The sequence below is a fragment of the Lepisosteus oculatus genome, chromosome 4 (assembly GCF_040954835.1).
Source record: "Lepisosteus oculatus isolate fLepOcu1 chromosome 4, fLepOcu1.hap2, whole genome shotgun sequence".
In the NCBI taxonomy this organism is placed as follows: Eukaryota; Metazoa; Chordata; class Actinopteri; order Semionotiformes; family Lepisosteidae; genus Lepisosteus; species Lepisosteus oculatus.
Window position 1 is genome coordinate 35,553,483 of NC_090699.1, and position 25,682 is coordinate 35,579,164.

At 36.3% G+C, this 25,682-nt stretch overlaps 1 long non-coding RNA gene across 1 annotated transcript in view; it reads left to right on the top strand.

Annotated features, from left to right (window-relative positions):
* Positions 1 to 17,084: 17,084 nt before the first annotated feature.
* Positions 17,085 to 25,682, top strand: part of LOC107077388 (uncharacterized) — a 49,212-nt gene continuing 40,614 nt past the window's right edge. The window contains exons 1-2 of the long non-coding RNA XR_001478431.2: positions 17,085 to 17,191; positions 18,533 to 18,585. This is a non-coding gene — a long non-coding RNA (uncharacterized lncRNA). The remainder of the gene's footprint in view (positions 17,192 to 18,532; positions 18,586 to 25,682) is intronic.

Sequence of the window (25,682 nt, forward strand, 5' to 3'; positions counted from 1 at the left end):
TTGTAGGCTATAGGCTATATATTTTATAACTTTACCGCATGTATTACTTGTTTTTATCTTTCGTCTTCGGATCTTTCGTGGGGTTCATCTTAATGTTTTGCTGCAGTGTTCATTTTCCTTGGCGACGAATTTATCGCTGTATGCTTAACACAAAGAAATAAAGTAAGGCTTTTTGCAGATTCCGGGAACTCACATTCCAGTCAAACGTAATTCGCAGTGCAACACTTTCCAATATAATACAATAGAAAGAAAATGCGGATTACATTATTTTGTTTGTGAACTATGCTGTTTCAGAACCCATAGGCTAATGATAGATAAGACCTACAGTATGTCTTTTTTCCGTATTTTTTAATTTAACATCGGTTACTTTAGGTAGGCCTACTTGATTTTGGGCCATTCTATATTAGCAAATTAATTTGCTACACTCAATGTATTTGGAAATTAAAGTTCTCTCTAAACTTACTTTCTGCCGTGTATGCCGCACATAAATCCTTAAGCTTTAGTGAATATTCTTATACTAAAACCAGTCTTTAAAAACTAAGTCTAACAACCCTAACAACCGCAACTGGAAAACAACGATTCTACTGTACATTGCGCCCTTGTCAACTTAAAGGCAGGTGCTTATTCTGATTACAGCTGTCAGTTTACTTTAAGGTAGAATTGTGCCATCTGTTCAGCCTCTTCATTCCCTTTCTTTTAATATAAAATGACCCCGGAACTACATGAAGAAAGCGATGTTTTAGACATTTTAAGTGCCTTTTAAAAATCTTGTACTTGAAGTAACTTGTTAAGTCTTTGGAAGAATGTGAATTCATTTTCAAGACATCCACTCATTTTAGCGGGAGCTCTTTTGTTGCATGTCGCTAATATCTTGCATGATATAACGCTGTAATCGTGGAGATTAAGTGGAATAAGGAAATGTAATTAATCAGAAATACAATAGCAGTATAAACGTCGTGTTTCTCTTTTGGCTCATTTGAACAATTCTGTAACATTGGTTCAATTTGCGATGTCATTCCAGCAAACAGCAGTTCCCCCCTAATTATTAGACATCACTGCATAATAAATATTTGTGAAAAGTATAGCTTTTTTATATATTTAAATATAAATGTGCCCCGTAAAAATCTGTCAGTAATTATCTTCCATTCTAACGTTACATTCTATTATGTAGGCCTTCTACATTATAAAAACCTTAGATCTATGGTTTAAATACCAGAGATTTTCAGCAAATGCATATACAAGTTTTAACATTGGAATACATGCCTAAATAAAGATGTTTGGGAGAAGAAACGTTTTAGAATTCTCCGAAAATGTCCTTCTGTCGCTGGTTATTTCCAAGGGTATAAATTAATAATCTAATATTGTTTTACACTGACCAAACGAGAGCTGTAATTTTACAAACAGAAATTACCAAGGAATTTTATAACATTAACTCTTTATTGTTTGTTCACTGAGTATCAGTTTTCGCTTTTTGAAAAAAGTTACTTACCTTAAAATTGCAATTGGGCCATTACCTACACTACTGCAACACCTACGTAAATGTAGAATGTATAGTTAGAAGTAGTAATCTATGTTTTTCTGCAGTTATCTGTCAATGTCATGTGTATGTATATTTGAATACCAGAGATGAACATTGTGAATGCCGGAATTGTTATACATACAACCAGTTTGACAATTTCGCAACCACAGTAGGCTATTTTCTTTTAGAATGCATCGGTCTCTTCGATCGTTTTTTAAATAAATTGTTCATATTTGCATAATGAGTGAGCGAAGAGAAGTAGACGATAATAAGAAAACAGGGGCTGAAATAAATTTTATGTCATTTAATTATCGTAGACAATCGTCTAGCATTGTAGATTGTCAAAGCTGACAAATTCCTTTTTCTTTCACCAACCTGTGGCTCTTTCAAATCTCATATTTTTCATCTACCAGTAAGGTAGTGAGTGAATAGTTCGTAGGGTAAAAGAGCAAAACATTAAGAGAGTTAAGGTGTTTGAACATCCATTCTGTCGTGATTACTACACAACAGCTCTGCAAGACCAGTCGTGGTGTGTGTCAATTTAACGCTTTGCGTTATTGCTCAATAATTATTTCCCGAGCACCAGAAGCTGTATAGATTTCTATTTTCATGTTAATGTTTTGTCTCGTGTTTTAGACCTTGGGGTCCCTACTTCACTCTTCCATAGCTCGTTTCAACATCAGAATTACAACTTTTATTCGGGAATTTGTTAATACAGCGTTTTTTTTGTTTGTTTTTGTTGGTAATGTATTATTTATAAAAGTTTTTTTTACCGGATTGTTTTTTTCCAGGATTTCTGTCATAATTGTCCGTAATTCGGTTGGTAATGATACGTTTTTGTACGAATTCACGTAATCTACTGGTGTATTATGCGTATTTGACACCTTCATCTTTTGTTTTGTTTTCCGAAATACTTGCAATGTGATTTGGATTACGGTCTAGCCGGAAAACAAAATCTAATTTCCATAATCTTTGTGGGGAATACAAAAATAAAATGTAATTGTGCAGGGAATACGACTCGGGCATGCTTCGTATTGGACGGATGGAATACTGCGTTGTTGTCTACATTGTCGCCACCATTTGCTTTCAAAACGCTTTTAATAAGATGCAATGGGGCGGTGTTCTGCTAAAATCGTACAGTAAGTCTCAAGCTCGGGCTTTTGCTTTTAAAAATGGATGTTGTCTTCATAATGTCTAAAATGTTTCTGAAAATGCATTAATTTTAATCTTCATACATTATGTTGAGCTCCGTAGTGCTACATAACAGCGACACAAAAGGAACTAAATGTCAAATTGTATTTTTTTGTGTTAGTGACATTAATTGGATGGCAGTGAGACAGGCTGGCATTATAAACGGGATGATGAAATGAGGGACAATCCCGTGGCAGGTACTGTACATGGTGAGAGAAGGTCTGATCTTTAAAGGACTATAGTAAGGTAGGTGAAGCTATGTAAAATGAAATTGTTTTAATTGACTCGGGTGTTTATTTAAGATACTTAAATAAATATTTTTGGTGAGAAGTGGTTTCTTTATGAGCTACAGTTTTTTTTAAATCTGTTTATCCTCAGAATGTTACTTTCTCTGCTCAGAAAGTATTGTCCTCTGAAGCTCATAATAACACACATTAAACTGTTCCTTAAAATATTAATGTTGACTCATGTCTGCAAAAATGGCATTTTGTGCCCACCATTCTTATTATATAGAAGAAATTCTTATTTCGGTAGTGTATATTATCTGCATTTTCTGCTTTATTAAATATATTTATCATTACAGGCTTCTGGAATTCTCAGTTTTTGATGTTGCTGATTCAATTCTGCCTACATTTCTCATTTGTTTATTAAGTACAGCATCTGAAAATAATTCTGGGAGTAGAAAAAAATGAAAACTCCATGATAGTCTTAGTATTCAACAGACCAAATTCACAAACAGACTTTGATTTTCTTTTTACTGTATGTCCACTGCTGTCCAAAGAACCTGTGAAGTCTTTTCAGAAGTTGTTTTGTGTTTACCCCCTGTAACAGATATTTAGAAGAACCAATAAAACATTGGAGAGCCTAGAAAAGGGAGAAATTTAAGTTTAAAAAACATTAAGTCAAATGACAGGAAAACACTCACAATGAAGTGTCGGCTACATTTAAGTCTTATATCTACTTAATTTCCTTTTTTGAAAGTAATACTATTTTTGTCTTGCAATACAACAGCTTCGCCTTACTTTGCTTAACGTTGCTTTGATGAGATTGTATTGATGAATCCACTTAAGATATGCTACAGAATCGGGAAAGTGTGTTTATTATAATGTATTGATAACTTCCATCTAGTCAGAACCGACATCTTTTGATATAACATCCATTACAATGATCAATATTGTCATTCCCCTCACTCTCTGACCCTTCTGGTAATCCAGAAAACAGAAGGCAGGAAGGCATTTCCTGTCATTTCAGTGTTACTCTCAGTCTTGGGAAGTTAAAATGACTTCATGTTTTAGTCATAGATCAAATACAAAAAGTTTGATTTACATACAGTGTGCGAACACTTCAGGCTCACATCCTCTGGCTGGATGAAGTTGCCTCTCTCCTATGTTTAAAATGTTTGGGATGCAGTGGGATGAAAATAGGAATAGAAATACAACAACAATCTGTGTATATGAAGAAGAACAGATACAGGCAGGTATTGTCTGTGACCCCACCTCATTCCTACTATGAAAGATGCCTTTTCTGCTTTCTTGTTTTTAGCTAATGTTTGGAAGCCACAATAACTGACATCTTTCTTAAGTTAATGCTGGTATCTCCACAAAATGTTAAATTTCTATGCTTTGTTAATTTACACAAATGATAATGACACCATAAATTTGGCAGCAAATATTTAAAAAAAAAATCACTTAGCTTGTTTAGCAGCAATCAGTGCATGTACATGAATTGAGCTCTGTTATGCCTTTGAAAAGAGCATTTGTGCCTGCTATACTGTGTATTGCTGAAAGCGAATGAATATTTGTTTGTACCATACAAATAAATAGAATTGGATTAAATAAAAAAATCAATTTGCAGATTATATAGCATTGCATAGTGCAGAGCTATGTGACAGGCTTTGCGTTCTTCTCTGAATTGTAATAAAAGTGGATTTTAGAAGTTCAGAATTAAACTTACTGTCTCAGTTCAACAGGATTTACAACAGAAAACTGGCATTTTAATAATTGCTCTCACACATCAACAGCACTGAAGGTAATCTAAAGAAGAAGGAGAGCACTTCAAATGTTCTATAGAGTAGATTAAAAATGCATTACAAAAAACATGTGCAACACGAATAAGGACAGATACACAAGAATTCCAGCCGGTCTGTCAGTCACCATGGTGTCAATTCCAGAATATGTCTGGTTCTCTAATACTGTAAGTTTTTAAATTTTAACAATATTTATAGGGACAATTGATGAACTTTTCCTCAGAGGATTGACTCAACTGTAAACACACATGAACAAATGTCCTCTAAGATATGGCCTGTGCTGTAATATACACAGATGGCACACATTTGGTTGTGTACTGTGAAAACCTTCTGAACACACTGTTTGGACAGATTCACTTTAATTATTTACAATTCAATACAATTCTCTACAGTGCTGAAAGAATTACAAGAATAAACTGAATTTATTAAACATATTTGTAATCTTATCATGATGGGTTGTGAAATCTTATGGGGTGCATGGTACAACTAGAAAGAGCTGTTTTTTCTGCAGCCCATGTCCTGAAGTCTTCTTTAGTGCAGGTCTAGCAGTTCTAATGCTTGTCCTCTGTGCAGAAAGCTAACCTTGCCTCTCCTCAATGTCTGTGCCCTTAACAGCTGGAGAGAGATCTGAGCTCATTGACTGTCAGTGCATTAACCTGGCGGCATGAAGTCTGCAGGCTTTCAGTTTCAACCCTGACAGATAGGCGGTGTGAAAGCATAAAGATGGGCTCTGAAAATTCCCGGTGACACACGCTGAAATGTGTCCTACCTGTCAGGAGGAAGCTTGACGTAACCAAGAATGGAACACCTCTTTGTTTCTCTGAAACTCTGCCTTCTCCTTCCTCAAGACATGTTTGTCACTGAAGAGAGAAAGGCAGAGAGACAGGTCAACATTATTTCTACAAAACTGCTAGCGCCTATTTGGCCTTTTTCCTTGTTTTTGACATTGAAAGCATTTTGTGTCTTTTCTTTCCAGAGAATTAATGCATGTGTATTCCTATATTTATAGTCTCATCTGTAAAATAGCATACCATGGTTTCATTTCTTTATTACATTTTGTGCTATAGTCTGTCTTTACGTGGGTTTTATCAGAATCTCAAGAGCAAGCTTTAATTGCTGACTCTTGTAAAGGAGAACCCTAAAGGGACTTTTAGTGTTGTTTCTTTGGGTTATTAAAAACATCACTGGCAACCTTACCTAAGCCAGTCTCACACTGAGACAAGGAAACATGAAGCCATAATATAACAAAACACTCAGAGGCCACTGGTTATTACTTTTGTTTTTCGAAACCCTTGTCACTCAGTTGATGTGTTTTTGCCATTTTAGTTTTTGCTGTATATGACCTCAAGTACTGGTCTGTCTACTTCTCCTGAAAGAATTGTTGGAGAATTGTTAAAGAATTGTTAACTCTGTCAACAATTTTTAAGAACAATATCGAGTTAGCCAGAGCATGTTTATACAGTACACCAAGAGCAGCCAATCCTGGTCCTGGAGAGGTCCATAAGACCTGCTTGATCATGACTTTCTGGGAAAGTCACCACCTGCTTTGCACAACATTGTGTAACTTTGCAGAGTTCCCCAAAGTTTCCTTTTGAATCCACATTACCAAAAAAAGAGAATTACTAAAAAAAGCTTTATTATATATTTCACCTTTGTAGAGTAAACATTGTGATACAGAGAAGCGTATAATAAAAATAGTATCTTCCTAAACCCACCTTTTTTCAAAGTGAGCCTGTAGATTCTATGATCTTTTCTTTTTCAGTCTGTAATTTCTCAATGTGAATACTGTACTGTAAGTCTTTATGCTGACTGCAGTATTAAAATAAAAATCTGTTGTATTTAAATGTATACTTATTTGTATATTTTCAGTTTTTATTTCCATTTGCAGCATGTTGCATAGATTTGCTTTTCTGCATCCCTAGTCCCTGAGAGCTTTATTCCTGCAGTATTTATAGGCAGTTTCAAATGATCAATGAGCAGAGATCTAGAAAACAAATTACCTTCTGCTAATTAAACAACTGATTGGTCCAATAGAGTCATTTAGAATCAAAAGATCTTTTGACAGTCCAGAAAAAGACAAACCATTGCTATGTATTAGAACATACATAATGTTGGATTCCAAACCTTTTGATAATAATAATAATAATAATAATAATAATAATAATAATAATAATAATAATAATAATAAACTTTATTTTATATAGCGCCTTTAAAGGTGGCTTCTCAAAGCGCTTTACAGGATGACAATAACAATAAATAAGAAGACTACAACAATAAATAAGAAAATTTCACAAGACAGGACACAATTATAATTACAACAATACAACAATAACAATAGAGGAGACCGTGGAAGATGGTATTAAGAAGAGCAGAGGGGTGAAGAATGGAACCAGTTAAGTAAAGGCTTTTCTGAAAAGGAGGGTTTTGAGTCTGGATTTGAAGGAGTTTAGAGAAGGTGACTCTCTAATATCCTTGGGCAAAGAGTTCCAGAGCTTGGGGGCATAGCAGGAGAAGGCCCTGTCGCCCATACAATGTAGACGGGCTTGGGGGACAGTAAGGAGGGCAGAATTTGAAGAGCGGAGGTTGCGAGGTGGGGAGTAGGGCGATAAAAGTTCAGACAGGTATTGAGGTGCCAAGCCATGTAAAGCCTTGTAGGTGAGCATGAGGATTTTAAAGTCTACGCGGAATTTGACCGGAAGCCAGTGCAAGGACTCCAGGATAGGAGTAATGTGAACACTTGCACTAGACCTGGTCAGGATTCTGGCTGCTGAATTTTGGACATACTGCAGCTTGTTCAGAGTAGATTTAGATACCCCAGGGAGCAGAGCATTGCAGTAGTCAATTCGAGAAATATGTTGATCAGCTTTTCAGCCACAGTTAATGATAGCATAGGGCGTAGTCTTGCGATATTTCTAAGGTGAAAAAAAGATGTTTTGACAGTATGCTGTACATGTGGGTCGAATGTTAAGCCAGAATCGAATATAACCCCAAGGTTTTTCAATTTTGATTGGAGCTCAAGTACAGAGCCATCTACAGACAGGGTTACAGGACTGGCTTTACGAAGTTGATGGGGGGTACCAATAAGCATGACTTCAGTCTTGTCACAGTTAAGATGAAGGAAGTTTTGAGTCATACAAATTTTTATGTCAGAGATGCAATTAGATAGAATAGAGACAGCCACATCAGTGTCGGGTTTGGTATGGATGTATATTTGAGTATCGTCAGCGTAAAAATGAAAGCTGAGGCCATGTGATCTTAAAAGCTGACCAAGTGGGAACATGTAAATGCTGAAGAGCAAGGGGCCCAGTATTGAGCCCAGTATTTAAATTATATATTTAGCTTTATAATTATGACTTTTTATGGCACAATTCTGAATGAATCTCACCTTTGATAATGGTCTAAGTAATTTTTACTTTGTCTGTTTGTTCAACCAGGTTTCTGAAACGTGTTCACCACAGAGTTACGTAATTTAGTATTGGAAAATATGAATCTGGCAATTATTTTTTTAATGTTTCCGTGGGTGACAGATGAAGGGCTAAAGTGTTTAACCTTTTGCTGAATATAGATCCTCTTGAAACTGAAGCAAAGGGCATTTGAGTGGAAACTGTGGACTGTGTTCAGTGTTCCTCCAATTTATTGGAGTCCATTATCTTGTATGATTTCAAATTATGCCTACTCCATATCTCAGGCTAAAGAACAGGGGGCCAAATCAAGGTTATTTCTTCTACCTATCTATAGGTATCCAAAATCCCAATGCCCTTATTTAATGAGTATATCATCTTAGAATGGCTGACAGTCCAGCTTCCTGTTTGTTAAGTCAGACAGTGTGTGAAAGTATAAAGACTGGCTCAGGGCCACCATAGTGTGTTTTGATTTCCATTTCAGCTGTGGTGTGATTCACCAAAAGTAGTGGAACATACAGTTAACTTCCACAGACCATTATCATGATCACAATCACTGTTGAAGGTTATCCTACTACCTGGCAGGAAAATGGTAAGGAAACAGGATAGCGATATTAAATAAACACACATTTATAAAGAAAGATACTTTATCAGTAATCTTGGTTACAAGTTCTTGGCAGTTTTTCTACAGAACAACATTTTTTGGTTGGTGTGCTTGGCCAGAGATTTTAGGAAGGGAAAGTGAAGGATTAAGGGAGACAGTTTCTTTGCAATTTATCAAGGCATACTTTTCTACCAAATTAACTGTATCTATGAGTTAATTGAGCAAAACAGGTTAGCGTCATCAAAGCGTCAAAACATTGACTTTTTCAAGCTGCATGACTGGTCTCTCCAATTGCGCAGTATTTTAGAAAGGGAGCATACTGGGTAAAAAACAGAGAGTGAAAAATGTCTCCCCAATAAATAAGCTCTAGCTACAGAACCTCATGCTTATACATCTAAATGTATTGTGATTACTGTTTTCTTGCATTGATGTCCTTGCTTATCAAAATGAGTTAACTTTAATGTAGAAGTATTTTTATAAAAGCATTTTTTACACCACACCAAACAGTGTAAATTACCAACATCATTAAGTTAAGGTCTGCTATCAGTGAACAGCTCTTTAAATATTGTTGCTTAAATATTTTTTCACTTGATTAATTTTTTTATTATTTTCTCGGTGGCTTGAAATTTAGTCAGATGGTTAAAACAACTAAATAAAAGTCACCCGTGTGAGTCAGATTCAAATGACCTTGTAATAATATTATTAGTTAATTGAATAATAATAATAATAACAACATCAACAATAATAATATTACACTTTATTTTATATAGAGCCATTAAAGGTGGCTTATCAAAGCGCATATTATAAACAGCCCTAAATATTGTGATTAACATTGGCCTAGTTTATTAAAGGATAGTTAATTCAGTAATTTCTACTGTAAATGTGCTGCAATACGTTGCAGCAAGTGAGCAAGCATTGTTCCAATGCACTGCAATACAAATTGGTAATTCTGGAGTGAGCTAACTAACTAAGCTAACTAAACTAATGGCAGAATAAAAGTGTGAATGTAATTAAAAGATTTGGCTTTTGTGTTTTCACTTTTTTCTCTTTAATATTCCCCTACCTGCAGTGTTAAGGTGTGTCTTACATGTCTCAAGCCTGGAATAGCTGCAATGCAGGCCCCACTTTAAAGCCTGTAGTATAGACATTCTTAGTGTTCCGAGTTACCAAAAAAGTTATATATTTCACAAACTGTCAATAGCCTCTCATTTAATGCAGTGGAACTTTACTAATGTGGGATAAAGGGATGAAGAAGAAGACTGTGGGAGTGTCTTTTGAAATATTTAAGTACCTTTGAATATGCTTTCCAGACCAATTCAATCTCTTAGATGCTTTGCAATAGCTGTCAGTTTATGTTCATTTGTTTCTGAAATGAATTTGCTGATTTCAGTGTTCTCATTCTCAGCAAAAGAATTACCCAAGGCAGCTACACTTTGTGAGAGGAGTTCCTCCCAGGCAGACAGGCATCTCCTCATTTCTTCAATCTTTTAAAATGTCTCTGGAGAAAGCACAGATTGGCTGTGGACATACTCCAAGGCAGAATCCGGCAACTGAGAATCATGTTTCCCTGACCCTGTCAGATAGCAAGCATCATATCAAAGAGATCCCACTGTGGGATTGCTTGGAATCTGAACGGCTCACTCTTTCACAACAAGGCACTGCAAAAGTTTCAGAAGCAAGTTGGAAAAGGCACTATTGCTCCATTAAAATTCCACAGAATTGCCAAAAGTTGTGATTATGCAACTTTCTGCATGTTTCTAATTTCTAATGAAAGTACACAAACAAACAATATATTTGTATATAAACGTAATGTAGTTCTCTTTGAAAACAAAAGGTATATTTGGATGCGTGGGAACTGAAATAAGGTAATTTTAATAATTTCTTTCATTATAAATAAAGAATAATTTCTTTCATTCTTTTCATGTGCAGAGAGAGCAGGTCTTGCCTTTTATATGGCATTTTAAAGTTGTGGAATCTTGTCCCCCTCTTAAGGCTAAATCTAGTTTAAGTTATTTTATACCATTTAAACATGAACCTTATTACACTCACTGTAAATGTCCCAAAACATTAGAAACCCCCTAACAGAGTCATATACATTACACAGAAAGGTGTTAAACTCTTTCTATAGCAGACAATGTGTGATTGTCATTTGGCAAATAAGACAGATCTCTATCCTCGTTGTCTGACTAGAATGACCCTCTAAACTAGTGGAACATGCGTTTAATTTCCACAGACCATTATCATGATCACAATCTCAGTTGAAGGTTATCCTACTGCCTGGCATGAACATGGTAATGAAACAGGATAGCGATATTAAATAAACACAAGCTTATTAAGTAAGCCCCTTTATCTGTAATCTTGGCAATTTTTCTTTGGAACAACATCTTTTGGTTAGTGTGCTTTGCCAGAGATTTTAGGAAGGGACAGTGAAAGGGACAGTGAAAGATTAAGGGAGACAGTTTAAGTGCAAGTGATTAAGGCATAATTTTCTACAAAATTAACCGTATCTATGAGTTGATTAAGCAAAACAGGTTAGCGTCATCAAAGCATCAAAACATTGACTTTTTCAAGCTGCATGACTGGGCTCTCCAATTGATTGATCCTCTCTTCTGGACCTGTGGAACATATTCCTGGAAGCTGCAAAGGTAACTTAAACTTTTCACTACTCAAAGACAGTGGTAATTTATACTGTGTGAGTCAACAATATATTTGACTAAGTTAATAAGACTTCCTGGAATGAAGATCAGAAGACAAACATCTTGATTCCTCAAAACCAGAATAAGTAAATCTGGTCTGCACCCTGCACATTTGAAGGTCTAATTTAAACTGAATACAACATTCTTAAGTTTTGGGATTCTCTGTCCTAAAAGAGCAAGAGTTTTACTGTTATATCCAATAAGTCAGTGGCTGATTATTGTAATAATTGTAATTAATCAAACTGATACCTAAATACCAAAAGGGCACCTGACAAAGTCTGCACATTTGATTGAACCAATCAAGTACCTAAAAATCTCAATTTTTCTAAATTCATGCCAATTGGGATTTTATTGCTATTATTTTTAGTTCCACACATCTAGGATTATACACAAAAATGCTTTGAAAATGCTTTTTTGCTTTCTTACTACACAGAATAATCAAAAGTGATCTAAGATTAGCCCCAAATTTTTAAATGGTTAAGAAGTACTGTAGGTGGTGTTTTTAAACAGTAGACAAAGTGATAGTGTTCCTGTTTGTGTCTGTGTAATGTTACTACACGTGAAGCTCTTTTATTTTCCTGCATTTTGAGGATGTTAAACCTACTGCCTACAGGAATAAGAAAAAATGGTCCTATCCTTCAGAAATAAACTGAAAATGAATTGTGGAATTTGTGCAGGCAGTACTTTGTGTGGTAGTATTATTTATCAGTAACTTTAAAATACACATAAAACTGGAAATATCTCAAAATATTATGATCTCATAATAGCTCTGAAATCTCCACTTTCATGCATCATTTCCAATGAAGATTGATGCAATGCCTTAGAAATAAAGGTATCCACGTATAACACCAACACTTATTTTTATAGGATTTATACAATACAATGTAGATACTGGAGGTACAAAAGACATATAGAGTTCTGCACAAACTCCCAAGGCAGCCTGTAAAAGAAGACTGGTTTTGCTCTGTCATGCAATTTCTGAGAAATGACTGTGCAACCAGGATGTAATTTGTGATGTATGGTTCTGATAATATCCAGTGCTATCCGCATATTTGCTACGACCTCTAAAAATCCCACATTCTGCTGAAAACAGCGGGTGTTGTTGTATGATGCGCTGCTCTCCAAAGACTGCTGGAGCCAAACTGTCATAGCTTTAAAACAATTGCCAGTTCATTTAGACAGAGCCACTTGATCAAAACTGCCACAACAATGCATTAAACAGAGCCACGTTACCCATTAAATAAAGCTACAGAAATATTATATGTCTACCGGGTAGCAATGTATCATAACAGGTGCTGGAAAGCAGCAGTGGAAAATGGAGTTTTGATCCCAGAGAGAGCAGAATAAGTTAAATTAAAGGTTGTAATACCAGAACTGGGATATGGAGGTCTCATGTTGCTCAGTTACTGAGAGGTATTCTCTCAAGTTGCTGCCGTTCATTAGACTCTCAATACCAGGAAGAATCCACTTGCAACTGTATTTAAAAAATGGCATTTTGCACGGAATGCATTTCCGGCAATCAATGTTTGAAAATCTCCCATAGTATTAAAACTACAATTCTTGCCCATTCTTCCTTGCAAAACAGCTCGAGCTCAGTGAGGTTGGATGGAGAGCGTTTGTGAACAGCAGTTTTCAGCTCTTTCCACAGATTCTCGATTGGATTCAGGTCTGGACTTTGACTTGGCCATTCAAACACCTGGATACGTTTATTTGTGAACCATTCCTTTGTAGATTTTGCTGTATGTTTGGGATCATTGTCTTGTTGGAAGATAAATCTCCGTCCCAGTTTCAGGTCTTTTGCAGACTCCAACAGGTTTTCATCCAGAATGGTCCTGTATTTGGCTGCATCCATCTTCCCCTCAATTTTAACCATCTTCCCTGTCCCTGCTGAAGAAAAGCAGGCCCAAACCATGATGCTGCCACCACCATGTTTGACAGTGGGGATGGTGTGTTGAGGGTGATGAGCTGTGTTGCTTTTACGCCAAACATATCGTTTTGCATTGTGGCCAAAAAGTTCGATTTTGGTTTCATCTGACCAGAGCACCTTCTTCCACATGTTTGGGGTGTCTCCCAGGTGGCTTGTGGCAAACTTTAGACGAGACTTTTTATGGATATCTTTGAGAAATGGCTTTCTTCTTGCCACTCTTCCATAAAGGCCAGATTTGTGCAGTGTAAGACTGATTGTTGTCCTATGGACAGACTCTCCCACCTCAGCTGTAGTTCTCTGCAGTTCATCCAGAGTGATCATGGGCCTCTTGGCTGCATCTCTGATCAGTCTTCTCCTTGTCTGAGCTGAAAGTTTAGAGGGACGGCCAGGTCTTGGTAGATTTGCAGTGGTCTGATACTCCTTCCATTTCAAGATGATCGCTTACACAGTGCTCCTTGGGATGTTTGAAGCTTGGGAAATCTTTTTGTATCCAAATCCGGCTTTAAACTTCTCCACAACAGTATTACGGACCTGCCTGGTGTGTTCATTGGTCTTCATGATGCTCTCTGCGCTTTCAACAGAACCTTGAGACTATCACAGAGCAGGTGCATTTATACAGAGACTTGATTACACACAGGTGGATTCTATTTATCACCATCAGTCATTTAGGACAACATTGGATCATTCAGAGATCCTCGCTGAACTTCTGGAGTGAGTTTGCTGCACTGAAAGTAAAGGGGCCGAATAATTTTGCACGCCCCACTTTTCATTTTTTTATTAGTTAAAAAAGTTTCAAAAATCCAATAGATTTCGTTCCACTTCACAATTGTGTCCCACTTGTTGGTGATTCTTCACATAAAATAAAAAATTTATATCTTTATGTTTGAAGCCTGAAATGTGGCAAAAGGTTGAAAAGTTCAAGGGGGCAGAATACTTTCGCAAGGCACTGTATATGGGGCAAATCTACTTTCAGTACAATAGCATATATGGCAAGTATTAAACATTTTAGTAACTGGGTAAGTTTCAAGACAGTCCTGAAGATCTTATTTTATTTTTAAAGCTATGAAAGATGTTAAGCTTTGCAAGTAAAATCATTTTAAAGGAATATGGTGTTATCTAATTTTGTGCTTTCAATCTTACCTTGATTTGTATGCTTCTGGGATAGGCTCCAGCTTGGCATGACCCAGGCATTGGGTGGATGAATATATCATCTGATACTTTCCTTTCAAGATTTATTATAGCAGGCAGCACAGTGGTGCTGTAGTCAGTATTGCTGCCTCAGAGCATGGGGGCCCTGAGTCTAATTCCTGGGGTGCTCTCTGCATAGAGTTTGTATGTTCTCCTTGTGTTCACATGAGTTTAAACCAGGTAGTCCAGTTTGCTCCTGTAGTTCAAAGACATGCTTGTACATCAATTGGCTCCTGGGAAAATTGGCCTCGGTGTGAAAGTGTGTGTACCCTGCAATGGACTGGCAACCCATCCAGGTTGTATCCTGCCTTGTGCCTCTTGCTTGCCAGAATAGTGTCTGGCTCCTCCACAACCCTCTAATGGATAAAGCAGTAAAGAAATTGGATGGATTGTCATAGCAGTTCTTCTGTATTTTCTGCTGTCACTGTAAATACTAGTTTTGGTAAAAACAGCTTTGTGGACATTATTTTAAAGCTTTTGCAAGGAGATATATACTGTAGGAGTAACTAATTGTGTCAATACAGTTCTGACTGAAAATGCAATTCAAGACAAATTAGGCAGCGTTACACTTATATACAGCAGTTGCCTTCATCAATTTTGTTATCATTTGTGTGACACTAATTTGATTCCCTTTTCCTCTTCTTGGCAATCAGGTGAAGAATTAATTGTCCAGGATATTTTTTTAATGTAATACTGTACAAATTGTGATAAATCATGCCAAAACAGTCAACCCAGAGTATGATATCAAGGTAAGTAACAACAGAGAAACAAACCAAAATGAAGATGCAGTCTATTTTCATTACAGGCAAGTAGAGCAGAACATGGAGATTGCAGTTTAAAGGTAATTTCCTTTTATCTTTCTCAAGTTTAACTCAGAGTGCTTTATTTAACAACTTGATTACTTTATAACAACTTGAACAAAGAGCCAAAGATACAGAAAATGTCACAACATGTACTGTACTTTTAAAAGTAAGTTTGGAGTTGTACAAAAAGACTTGCAGTTTTAAAACCAGCCTTTCAAACAAAAAGGTTGTGTACCATTTGTTTCAGCAAAAAATGTGTGAAACAAATGGTATCCATACATTCTATCCTGTATAGCATAAACTAGAACTGTGTTTAATCAAGACTCTGTTAGAAATCCATTGAGTGCTTGTGGAATCCAACCAGCCTCCAGAGCTGTTTTCAACACACATCCCAGGCTAAACACAGACTGAAGCATAATAGAAACTTCGAGGATTGCCTTGCTCTGTGAAATATCGAATGTGTTCTTTGAAGGCTTATCCCAATGGTGTAACATTTACCAATTTGACTCATTTAACTTTTGAGAATTTTAATTGTGAACAGTGCAGAGCAAACAAAATTGTAAGTTTATTCTTTGGACAAAGTTATTGAGACATGACTTTTATTAGAAACCAATCTCTTTTTGAGCATTACAGCAGTCTTTTGTGTCATATCTCAACATTGAAAGTCCTTATGTGGAGTGGCCTAATTTGTGAGACTTTTACAAAGATGTCAGGGTCATGAAGATGTAAACTAAAAACATATTGTGAAGCCTAAGAAACTCAATGAAAGCTACTAGTTCCAATGTTCATTTATTGCATTTATAATGGTGATCACTGCTCACTCAAAAACTCTGATCTCCTTTTCCTTTCAATATTTATTCATGTTAAATAGATTGCTGTTTCTTATAGTTATTTTCTTGTAAAAAATACGTACTTGCATAGTTTCAATAGCACTTAATTTATTTTGATATAAAATGTGTCAAAGCTGGCGTTAGGAGCACCAGTTAGACCTTATGTGGCGCTGAGACTGAAGGTTGTTGCAACTGATTGGGTGGAACGCCAGTCCCTTACAGGACAGACAAACACAAACACAGACACACTCACCAGGGCCGATTCTCCCAGAAGCCAATTAACCTAAAAGTATGACTTTGGAATATAGGGGGATACCGGAGCACCCAGAGGAAACCTTCCTAAACACAGTGAAAACATACAAACTGTGTGCAGATAGTATCCTAGCCTTGGAATTAAACCCAGAGCCCCAGCTCTGAGAGACAGCAATACCAACCACTGCACCACTGTACCAATTGAAAACAGAACATGTTCCTGTAAACAAAAACATTTATTTGTTATAAATGTCATTGCTTGATAGGATTTCTCTATGCTGATTGTATTTTATGGAATGTACAGGATGGGTTAGGGATCTCGTACTTAATCAGATTTACTTTGACTTTGTAGAAAGCAAGAAACCAAGAAGATAATTTTTAAGAAATAAGGTCCCAATCATACACTCTCCAAAGAAAGACTGTTGTAATGTTAAAAAGTTGTAAGTTTAAAAATACTTCTATACAATGTCATATCATAGAATATTGAAAGACTCAACGTTTGCGTTTTATAGATGAAATGGAGTTTGAAAATGACTTTTTTTTGGGAATGTAATTCTTTAGATTTCCACTAGATAGCAGCAAAGGCTTAAAACCGCTTGTTGGCGAATTCAGATTTGTATAGCAAACAACTAATTTCTGTTGTTTGCAATCCGCAAAGGGATTTAAGATTCCGTAATGAGCTGTGGATCTGTCGGGAATATTCGGTAAAGTAATTCAAGAAGGAAATCATTTTACTGAAGTCAGCAGATGCTTGGTAAGTTGATTAACCGTTTGGAATTCAAATAAGATATGAAAAAGCTTTTAAAATCTAGCTTTGAATTAAAACGTTGAGCATGATCATGTTGAGGAATAAGCTACTTCATTTTTTATTGCTTAAACATTATATTATATATATATTAAACAGATGCTGTAAAGTTATATGAACTAATATACTGTAGCTGCGTCCACAGTAGGCCTAGTGCTTTTGACATCGAGGAACATTAAACGGCTACGCGTTCTTATATTGCAAATCAGTGTGAGGTGAGACAGAAGGATTTAAGACCGAAATTATTATTTGTGTTTTTAATTTGATTACGAGTACCGCAATTATTTAAAATGGTGTGCAAAGTTTCCAAATGATTGCCTTCATATGATACAGATTTCGTTTCGACTCCTCTAAAACTTGCATGTAGTATCGTTGTGCTTAATGTGTTTTAGGTTAATGCCATGAAAATGTTTCAGCTTGTTACAGTTTTATATTTTTATTTATTTTAGCGTTTTTTTTCCTCTGGGAGAAACTATAAATATGCATGTTATTAAAACTATCTGAGTAGAATAGCTATGGAAGGCTACCTGAAGGCAGCAATTCGCTGGCTTCTGTTATTCTGTAACCTTTTGGAAACTTTTTTGTTTGCATGAATGGAAACTTCGTCTTACCACAAGGTGGGGCTCAGAGACCAGAAATTTCAATTGCAGTCTAAAAAAGCACAGTCCAATTAAAACTGAATGTTCTGTATCATTGTTAATTAATCATGTTCACGAGATAGACGTTTTACACCAGGAGCCGTCTTTGTTCCATTTTTCTCTTGTAGGGAACTGAAGCTTGTTAGCGCTGCAATATTTGATCAGAGACGTATATTTCTTAATTCATGTGCAATAACTCAGACACGTTTTTTTTTCATTGCTCTGAGTTCAAAATTTGCTAGACGGTATTTTAACGCGTAGCACAGAGAAATAAAGCAGCTGCAATCGTGATATGGATACCTTAAGTACAAGCACATCAAAAGAAACTTACCATAAACAAAATCATACAGTTGTAATCAGAAAAAATCAAATCCCTTTTGTAACAGGTTCACTAACATTTTATTGAACAGGCATGACATTGGTAAATCCATTAAGCTGAGTTACATTTGTCATCAGCAGGGTTCATCAACAGGGGGTCTACTGAGAATCTCCCAGGCTAGTAGAGTGTATACACTGTTGGAATTAATACAAGCAGTACATCTGTGATGCATGTTTTTCACCAGGTGGCAGTTGCTGTCTTAAGGAATTCTATCCTGTTCCTCCCATTGAGTCCTTACAAATACGTGTCTGTTCACTGCTGTTTGGTTTTTAGATGCCGCATGTTGTCTCAGCTCTTCCCATAGAACCAAGTGGAGGTAAGATCTGGTGAGCAAGGCTTCCATGGCTTAATTGTCACGTTCTCATCTTGCAAGAAAGCTGTTGCAACAAGACTGGGATCTCCCCATTGATAAATCTGTGGACACAATAATCAGTTTGTTGATTCTGGGTGCCTGTGTTACACTCGTACACCGTCCTTTGGATGAGACGTAAAACCGAGGCCCTGACTCTCTGAGGTCATTAAAAATCCTGGGGCGTTTCTCGAAAACAGTAGGGGTGTAACCCTGGCGTCCTGGCCAAATTTCCCATTGGCCCTTACCAATCATGGCATCCTAATAATCTCCATCTATGAATTGACAATGACTATGAAAAAGACAATGTTCTGTTGAGATGCAGAGTATGTTGGTTCCTTTATATAGTTTTTCCTTTTTGATTTCACCAGGCTTTAAGTTAAATCACCTCATCGCCGTGCCCGATCAGTTCTCTCATTAATGAGGTGATGTAGTGCATATGCAAGAGTCAATGTCAATGAGTGTATCGTGGTCAGTTATTAATGACGTTTTGATTAAAATGACACCAAAAACATTCAATCAATACCTAAAATCCATATATCATACACACATGCATAAAGTGATACATTTCTATTGATGCTCAGTTTACTTAGGAGTAATAATCTTGGCCACAAAAAGGCGTAATCCCTAAATAAAGTTTATAATCACAAATAGGAAAGGTGACAATTTATTTTTAAAAAGTGTTTGTATGACCAGTAAGCAGATACTTAAATGGCACCATCACATTACTATTTGCCTATATATGAAAAACAAGAGTATTCTTCTCAAAATTGAGTTTTTTAGTTATCAATGTCCCCTATGGTAATAATAGTAATACGTATAATTTTATTTAAAGGTTTCATAAGTGCCCAAGTTATAGTGTTTTGCTTTTTACTTTCAACTGAAAGGCTTTATTTACTCAACTTAGGTTTAAATGTGGATGACTTCAATAAATGTCCACTAGGTGAGGACATAGTTCCTCTGAACTAGAGTCTGTCCAGTGTGTAGCCAGATCAAGTGAGACACTACTGATCTTTGGTACTGCAATCAGTACTTGTTATTTCTTTATTTTTTAGTTTTACTCAGATATGCGCTACTTAGTATTTTTATACAAGTTTAAGAAGTTTGGTGCCTTAACGTTTTGTAGCATCTTAAATAATTTGAAGAACTTTTACTCAGTTTTAACAGACATAAAAGCCATAAAGATTATGTTCTATGTATGCATAATTCAATCTTGTAATTTATGGGCAATGACTAAAATGTATTAGTGAATTAGAAAGAAGTGTTGCCAGATGACCTTATATGTGATGTCACAAGTTTGACACAGGTATAGCATAGTTTGTATGAAGGCTGCATGCTTTCCTTGCACCCATGTGGGTTTTCTCTGGGTTTTCTGGTTTCCCTCTACCACCCAAACACATGCTCTCTTTGTAATTTGGTGTCTTTAATTTATGCCTTGCGTGTATGTGTTGACTGCTGTGTTAGGCTCTAGCTCTCCATGAGCTGTACCTGGATTAATAATAGTTGTTAAAAATGGATGAGCAATCCCTTTAGCATCTTTGCACTCTTCTTCAACCATTTCATTAGATTGTGGATGCTGTGATGATTATGACATTGGTTCACCCCTGACCCATTCCTGCCCTGTCACTTTACACCATTCTGCAACTTGGCAACACTCTCCCACACATAAAGTTATATGATAGTGTGGAGAAGCTTGGATCCTTACAGCCCAGACCTCGTACCATTGATTCTACAACTGTTTGGCAGGAGTAAGCAAGCTCTTTAAGGCTGGAACTTCAGTTTGATGACAAACATTGAGTTGCATTTTAGCTTGGCAATCAGCCAGCATAATTTTATTACATAGACATCCATTGCTGTGAAGTGCTGTGGATGTGCAATGGAACCAGCTTGAAAAATAAGTCATCTTCCCTTGTGAACAGTATTTAGTGGGAAATTCAGAAATAAGCAGTTCTAGGGGTCCCATAATCCAGCAAGATTTCTTCATATTGCCTACATATAGAGAACTGGAAAAAAATGTCAAACCAGAAATGGGTGACTCCAGTCCACCAGAGAGAGAGAGTCCTGCATGTTTTCTAGGTGTATTTCCATTAACAACTGATTAAAGCCTATTCTTATCCAAGTATTGATTTCATCTAAGTAATTAAGATCAATGTAGTAATGAAAATAGAACAGAAGCCTGTGTCACTCAAGGACTGGATTTGCCCATACCTGAGTTAAATCAATAATTAGTTTAATTAGGTTGTTAAGAGCTCACATACTGTAGAATGAAATCCTGAAACCAACGTGGCCTCTCAGGACTGGACCTGCATAACCCTGTCTGATAGTTTTCTTCATGGGACATAAAGGCCCAGCTCATAGCTTAGTATAGCTCAAGGATGTAACAAAGAGAGTCTTTCATCCAAGGACTGGCTGCAGTTACATGTACAAATATTGCTTAATTCATCCATCTAATGCAGAAGTGCTTTCTGACAAGTATACAATAAAGGATGCCAGCATTAATTATCAGGCCCTCTTGTTGAGCGTTGTTTCTATTTTTTTTATTAAGAAAGACTTCCAATATGTTCTGAAATAAAGTATTATCTAGCATGTCAGTTTTAGATCCATTTCATTTCATAGTATTTGTTTTTGCAAACTTTGTTGAATTAATTGAATTGGCTTGGCACCATTACTAGGTGTATTTTAGTTAATGACGTGACCCAGGATTGAACCCATGATCATTTTGGGGGATACAGAAGTGTTTTTATGAGGGATTTCACATAACTTTGGGAAGCCCTTAAGGAAAATTTAAAAGAAAGTTCAGAGAACCATTAGGGAACCGTGATCATAACGTGGTGTGTTTTAAATCGGAATCAGAAGTTTCAGGAAAGCAGACTTGGAAGGAGTGGGAAAGAGTTTGAGAGAAATGTGAAAGGATATATATGGAATTGGTGTAGATTAGCTGGCAATAGTTCAGAGAGATTCTGCTTAAAACGCAGAACACCTTTAATACAAGAATGCTTAATTCAAAGGTGAAAAAATAGTAGTACAGATGTTATCATGAATCAATTAAGAAAAATATAAGGAGAAAGAAACGACTTTATAAAATGATTTAAAAATAACATGATACAGGTCAAGAAGGAATTTAATGAATTGCAAGCACAAGCAAAAAAAAAGGTAAATAGAAATCTTTTCAAGAGAAAAACTCTTCAAGAGAGAAGAAAAATGAAATGGAGGCTAAATTAAATGTGTTAAATATTTGGCTAAATATTTGTTGAAATTTAATGTATGATAATGGAAAGTTATTACTATCACAAGAAATGGAAATGGTTGATGTCTTAAAAGAATATTTCACTCTGGAGTAAACCTCCAATTCATGTTGATAATAGAGATTTCTTGGCATTCTTCAAGAAACAGATGGATAAGATCCTTGGATCAATAAGCTATCAGCAACCAAATAAGTTACAGTATATAAGCTTATATAGCTATACAAGCCTATGTAACTGAACAGCCTCCTCTAATTAGTAATAATTGTTATGCTCTTATTTTTCAGATATCAGTAATGTATAAAGTGCTTTAAAATCAGTGGTATATTCTTGCATAGTTTATTTGAGGAAAGTATTTTAAAGTTTAATGTTGGGGTAAATAGTATAGTTGTTCATTTCTTTGATTTTTAGTTTAAAACAACAAAAGCATTGGATGGACACTAGGACAGAAGGTTAGTTAAACAGTTGTCAATATCAAACAAAGGTTGTTCAACAGTGATCAATATCATAATAAACTGTAATGTCAGTAAATCACTTGGAATCAATCAATTGGAATTTCCTTCTACTGTAGTTATATTTTCCATAACTCCTATTATTAATAGAAGTTCTAATATGAGTATAACTAGCTGTTTCTGATCATTCATTTCTTCATAAGTGAATAGATTAATATGTTACACATAATTTCCATGATGCTTTTTAAACTAACACTATTGCTCATTCTACGTATTCTGTTTAAAATATTGTTTTTCCCTAAAGATACCTTTTTGGAAAATCTTGTTTTGTATGGCAAAATGTCCCCCCTTCACCATTGCCTTTCTTTTTCGAATGTGTCTTTAATTTTGTCTTTGAGTAGTTTGTTTGGAAGTCATTAGGTGGAACACTTAAAAAGCTGTCATTAGCAGAAATATCTGCTTTTAATGGGTGGCACATTGCCATGGCAGTCTGCACTGTTGCCTCACAGCTCTTGGGTTTGATTCTAGTCTGGGTCACACGCTATGTGGGGTTTGTATGTTCTCCCAGTTTTCTCCAGGTGCTCTGGTTACCTCCCGCCTTTCAAAGACATGCTCGATAGGTTGACAGTTGTCTGTAATTTACCTCTGTGATGCTTGAGTGTGCCAGTGTACTGGGAAACTAAACAGGGTGTAGTTTGTCTTTTGATTCCAAAATATGTTTCCGATTTCCTCAGGCCTTGCTAGGAATAAACAGCTTCCTAATAATAGTTATATACACTGTAGAATGTCTGGTGCAGAGTACAAAGTGCCTTGTAAAGCATGTGACAAGAAAGAAATAAACTATTCAGGCACCATGAACTGCTCCTTTAAACTGTAGGCTTCTTGAGACAATAGTGAAGATGAGTTGAAAGAAAAGTAGATGCCTACTGCCTTGAAACTTTTAAGCACCACTGGGAGTTATTGCCAGAAAATGAAGCTCAGAGCCATAATAAGCCAGCCCTGGCTTTATTTACAGATTCAATCAATATCACATGAAAAATAATTATTAAGGCATAAATTTATCACACGAGTGAAAACCTATAAAACAGCTCTTGGAGACATTTTTAATATACGATCAAATTCAAAGTAGGGGTAAAAATCCCTTAACAAGCAGAAAAATAACTGCTGCCTGGTGCCACTTTATTATATTTTAACAGACATGTTCTTTAAAAGCCTAAATTACTTCAGAGAGATGCTATTAGTGATTGATGAATACAAGTTATGGATCTATACTTACGCTTCAGATCAGTGACAGCTGTGTGTATGTTCCACGGCAAATCTAGACACACTTGTTATCTTTCTTGACTCAGGGAACCTGCAGTGTTTTCAAGACTGACATGTGCACTGCCCTTTCAAAACTGGAATCAATTCTTGTTTAATGTAGTATTTCTATCTAATGTTCAACCTATACAACTCACCATGCACTGGAGTGAAAGAGTAAATTTGTATATGCACACTCATTGTGTTTTCTTTCTTATTTATTTTGTTAAGATGCAAGTAACTAAACTGCGAATGGATGTGATGACCATTAGAATTCTCTTCATGATCATCAGCAGCTCCTCTCCACTGCTGGTTGAAGGCCTGCCTAAGTTTCCTCCTTAAATTCAGACAGCTGGTTGCATCCATGTTGCACCTGCCAAATCCACGATTCTTTGGTCTGGCATTGATCAGTTCTTCTTGCTTTGTGTTCAGCTTCTTGTCTGTTCTGTCTTTTTCTCGTCCAATACTGGCACATTGGTTGCTTTCTTCTCCATGCATTTCTTGTTCTGACCCCTCACTACTTCTTTGTCTTGCCTCTAGTTCCAGAATTGCAGTGCCAATAAAAAGGATATTACAGATAACCCACACCGTTTTTGCACAACATCCATCCATTTTCTAACCCATCCTTCAGGGTTGCAGGGAGCCCGGCGAGCAAAAGGCACAAGGAAGGATACATCATGGACAGGTCGCCACAGACACACACTTGCACCAGGGCCAATTTTCCCAGAAGCCAATTAACCTACCAGTATTTCTTTGGTTTTTAGGAGGAAACCAGAGCACCTGGAGGAAACTCGCATAAACACAGGGAGAAGATAAAAACTCCACGCAGATAGCACCCCAGGACTGGAACTGAACCCTAACCACTGCACCGTCTTTCACAACATATTTTTACAAACTCAAACATGGCTCCAAGTAAGATGCAAAGAGAAGAACACAACAATTATATTCACTTATTTTTCACTTGTTTCAATCTTTCCGAAACAGAATCGATTGCTCAAAGCAAAGCAAGTAGTGGATACCATAAATATAGAAATGTTCATCTCCATTCAATTGTCTTTGTGATTATACCGTTCTTGTGTACAATGTATACCTAATAATGGTGGTATACTATTTTGAAATAATATTACACAATGTGTTCCTGAAAACTGTCTGAAAACAACTCTGTCACTGTACACTATTTGTCATTCAGGTGAGAGGGAAAAGTATCACACAATGCATGCTAATTAGACAGCAAATATGTTCTTATAGTACTTACAGTATCTGAACGTTTCCAAGTATAAATACAGTATTAACACTTAGATTTATTTAGGGTTTTATACTCACTTTGAAATTTCTTATATGGTATTCATACAAATAAGCATTTCTGCAGATGTGTGACCTTACAAGACTAACGTGGTCACTGACTCTGACAATCAGGCCTTTGAGTCAGAGGGCAGGCGACCGCAATCAGTGATGTAACATGGCTTATGCGACAAACCATTTTACAGTTCTCCTGCACAAATGCATGTTTTCCTATTTCTAAAACATCCCAGTGTGAGTGTCAGAATGTGAAGAAGCAAATAATAGCATCAAATCCTCCAACTCTTGATTTAGCTGATGCATTACAATTCAACTATATTTAAAATTTGCATCAAAATGTTCCTGAAAGACATAAATCATGCACAGCATGGTTGTAACCCATTGTCTGACATTTTGAACGATATCGGCTTTCAATTCTAAACTAATTGTCTAAATCTAAATACCTAAAGCAAAGTATCCCAACAAGTCATTTGCTAATTATTCGCAGGAGATTTCTTACAAATTTTGTTGCTTTCAGACCCAGGCTTCACCTTCCAGGTTAAACTGATGGGAAAAGACCTTTTCACTCTCATCCCATATCAAAATGTCACAGAATGTCTTCCCAAGGTACCCTGAATTATCAAGATCAAGCAGAAAACCCAAATTCTCAAGCATGTTTTTTGATTGAGATTGCTTTATTTAAACTCCATTGCACAGAGTCTTGTAGTCACATTCTGCCATGTTTGGTCAAAACCCACCTTTAATAATGGCCTGATCCCATTTCCTACCATGGTTATTTGTGA